Source organism: Herpailurus yagouaroundi, unplaced genomic scaffold, assembly GCF_014898765.1.
Source record: "Herpailurus yagouaroundi ecotype Mexico unplaced genomic scaffold, PumYag 191, whole genome shotgun sequence".
Classification (NCBI taxonomy): domain Eukaryota; kingdom Metazoa; phylum Chordata; class Mammalia; order Carnivora; family Felidae; genus Herpailurus; species Herpailurus yagouaroundi.
Window position 1 is genome coordinate 18,787,067 of NW_024412422.1, and position 4,224 is coordinate 18,791,290.

Here is a 4,224-nt window from a genome sequence, read left to right on the forward strand (position 1 = left end):
GGAAGGAAGGAAGGAAGGAAGGAAGGAAGGAAGGAAGGAAGGAAGGAGGAAGGAAGGAAGAAAGGAAAGGGGAATTTAAAATACATAATTACTTTAGTCATGAAGTATAATGACATTAAGAGCTGTTTTAACTAGACATTTCCACACAAACAACATTACACGGAGACAGTCTGTCCTGCAGCCCTGACGGAAAGCGAGGCCCCAGAATTGGTGGGGTGGAGTCATCTGGGGACTGACCTGGGCTCAGTCCAGGGGCCCAGGAGCGGCCTGCAGCTCACAGGGTGCATCTCTGAGGCCATAGTGAACTGGGTTTCCCCAAACTTCATGAGTTTTGCCATTTCTGTGTCCCGATTATTAACGCACTCTTTCTCCTTAAACAAACACACACGTTTTATGGACATGAAGATATTGAAAAGGAAACTTCATATTGCCACCGTGAAATCATTGGTTATGTGATAGTTACATTTTTTCTAATGGGGAGCCTGGGTGGCTCAGTCGGTTGAGTGGCTGACCTCAGCTCAGGTCATGATCTCCCGGTTCATGAGTTCAAGCCCCGCGTGGGGCTCTGTGCTGACAGCTTGGAGCCTGGAGCCTGCTTTGGATTCTCTCTCTCTCTCTCTCTCTCTCTCTCTCTCTCTCTCCCAGAAATAAACACTAAAAAATTTTTCAATCAAAACATAATAAAAATCTGTTTTCTAATACATAATCCTATTTTTTCGCAGTAAACATATGTCTGTATCTGGGTTTCGTCGGCCACTTTTGTCTATTCTGTAACCTGCAGAACGCTCTGGAAATACTGCATTGGTGGATGGATTTAGGCACCGTCTTCACCAGCCTGACAGTCAGGGCCTGTCCTGAGCCTGTCCAGACAAAATTCTCCACCAAGGCAGGGAAGATAAAGTCGCGCTCTCTCTGACCCACTCTCTGCTCTGAGAGCTCACGGCACTGAGGAAACAGGTCCTGCCCACCAGCCCCAGGCAGAAGGAGCCACATAACTTCTCTGTGAGACGCAGTAAAAGAACAGATGCCGTGGGCCACGCTTCCAAGATACGGAGAGGTCATTTCCTTCCTGTGTCAACGGCTCGTGGTGTCTACAAATATTGACTGAACATCTATGACGTACAAAGTCAGGTGGCTGGACCACACACGCGCACGCACCTCCCCCCTTTTTAAAATTTTAACTTTTCTATGAATGTTCTAGAGTCACGTGTACACAGGTAAGCGATGCTGGTAACCTTACACGTGGTTAGGGTAGCAGCTGGTTAACTGGCCATAAACGGTTCAATGTCAGCGGGTTGTTAAACACGAGCAAGCACCATCAGGCCCTCGGCGGGAGGCACGGGCCGCCCAGAGCCCCTTGCTTTCCAAGCCCACACACAGTAAAACCGCTTACCACCAACGCCTGCAGCAAGAGCTGACGGGATGTTCACGCACGTGTTAGAGGGACCCCCTCGGCAAACAGCGGCAGGGGGACGGCGGTGGGTAAATACCCCAGATGCTCCTCCCTCGAGTGGGGTGGGTCCAGGGGGTGCCCCACCGTCTCCAGGACAGAGGAGCCCCGCTGGCCCCAGTGGACACCGGCTAGATGGCATGCCCTTCCCTGCCTGGCCCCCGCCACCTCCCGAAGTTTCCTGGCATCGCTTGGCAAACAGGCCACTTCGACTGGAATCCCCATGTTGGGTCTGCTCCGGGAGGATCGAGCCAAGACCCTGTGGTACAGGGACACCATCGGATAACAAGTAGAAATGTTTAAAGAATGAGGCAGTGTGCTAAAATACTCCCGTGGAAAGATCTCTACCAAATATTCCGGAAACAGAAAGATACCAATCTGCAGAAAAACCTGCATGGTTTTCTTTAAAGCACGTGCAAAGTTATGATAGACTTTCTGCGGCTACACGCACACACGTCTGTCGAAAAGGGTCCAGGAGACCAAACTGTTGACAGTGGTTAGCTTGGTGCAAGGGAAGGTCAAAAGACACTTGAGTTTTTGCAAATCGGAAGTATCAGCAGACAGCTTGAGGAATGAAAAAATCGATTGTGAAAGTTGCAGGACAGCGTCTGTAAGCACTTGAAACGCATGCAGACCCCACTCCGCGTGCATACGCGTCCACAAACCAACACGCCGCGTCTGCGCGTGTGTTTGTGTCCACGTGGCGGGGGGGGGGGGGGGGAGCCTGAAAACTCAGAAAAGGAAACACCCAATCGTTACCGGTGCCGGCCAACTGGGTTTGGAATGGGAACGTTATACATGGGTTTCAGCTTTTGACCTTGCACGTCCCGGTGAGATGTGACCCCAACAAGTATCGCTGCCCCTGAAATGGGACAAAGGAGTGTGATTTCCAAGATGCTGTCATTACTCGGGCCTCTGGGGAAGCGTTGTTGGTGACATCACTTCTCCAACTCGGTGTATACATAAACAGTTTAATGATTTATTGACACAGAGAGGCCCTGACCCCTGTTGCAGGGATAGGCACAGCTGTATTGAGAATAAGGATCATCGCAATTTGGGTATAAAATGCTGCCCTCGGAGAGCTTACACCCCAGTGATCGCTAAGCTGTGTTTAAGGTCGTTCCAATACCCTGTGGACCGAAGGACCTCTCAGCAAACCTCTTCCTCTGAGTCAAATACACAGCCACCACTGAGACTCACTGGCTACACCTCCCGTTTTGAAAAGCCCTGAGGATCTATTTTCTGATTGCTCTCCCTTCATGGTGAAATAATTCAAACGCTCCATTCCCTTCCCAAGTGACAAGAAGAGCTACATTTAAATGCAATAACTTAATGATGCATCTGCAATTCCAAGCAGCCAACAATCTATCAAAAAAAAAAAAAAAAAGATCAGCCCATTCCAAATATAGGAAAGATTCACACACATGCATATCACTCCCCTCTGTCGCTTTCAACCCCAGAACGACCAAAATTAAAAAACATCAAACAAGTAATAAGCTCTCGAAATAACCCACCTGTTACCCCTCAGAGAGCAGAGTAACTTCTGAGTCCCATAAGCCGTGTAGAATAAATGAACTTGACAAACTCACACACCAGTAATAACCCCCATCACTCAGTTGAGACACAGCCTCTACGAAAGTGTTCTTAATGACACGATTTGTCTCTTGAGGCCATGCAGATAAGTATCTCTCACTATAAATGATATCAATTGAAGAAACAGACACCGTTATATTGATAATGATGAAAGAAAAGGTTGGGGAATGTTTTCCAGGCACATTCCCACATGCAAGGGCCCTGCATTCACTAACTGAATGACAAAATGTTTTTGGCTCTGTAGTAACGAGAACAAATGGTTACCAAGCACATACCCTGTATCTGAAACAGCAGAGTTTCACACACAGACTCTTTCTGCCTCCTGCCAGGAACATGAACACATAAAATAGAAATCAGAGGACTGGGTGTGAACTTCAGTCTACTGAACACGTACCGGCTGGGTTCATTCCTACCACCATCATCACCAACCCCACCACGAGTGCGATTTCCACCACCATCACCATCGCCACCACCATCATCACCACCATCACATCACTACCATCACCATCATCATCACCATCACCATCAACACCATCGCCACCACCATCATCACTACCATCATCATCACCATCACCATCAACACCATCACCATCATCATCACCATTATCACCAACATTATCACCACCATCATCACCACCATCACATCACTACCATCGCCATCACCACCATCATCGTCACCATTATCACCAACATTATCACCACCATCATCACCATCACTGTCACTGTCACCATCACCTCCATCACCATCACCATCACCACCATCACATCACTACCATCATTATCACCATCACCATCACCACCATCATCACCACCATCATCACCAACATTTTCACCATCATCATCATCACCATCAACACCATCACCACCATCATCATCACCAACATTTTCACCATCATCATCATCACCATCACCATCAACACCATCACCACCATCATCATCATCATCACCACCATCATCATCACCATCACCATCAACACCAACATCATCACCATCACCATCAACACCATCATCACCACCATCACATCACTACCATCATCATCACCACTACTATCATCACCACCATCATTATCACCACCATTTTCACCACCATCATCACCACCATCATCACCACCATCACATCACTACCATCATCATCACCATCACCACCATCATCATCATCATCACCACCATCATCATCACCA

General features: G+C 48.0%; 1 protein-coding gene across 1 annotated transcript in view; it reads right to left on the reverse strand.

Annotated features, from left to right (window-relative positions):
- Window positions 1-4,224, reverse strand: part of RIMBP2 (RIMS binding protein 2) — a 170,687-nt gene that overhangs the window by 164,872 nt on the left and 1,591 nt on the right. Inside the window, exon 2 of the mRNA XM_040444113.1 lies at window positions 3,319-3,365. The gene's annotated coding sequence lies outside the window, so the exon portion shown is untranslated. The remainder of the gene's footprint in view (window positions 1-3,318; window positions 3,366-4,224) is intronic.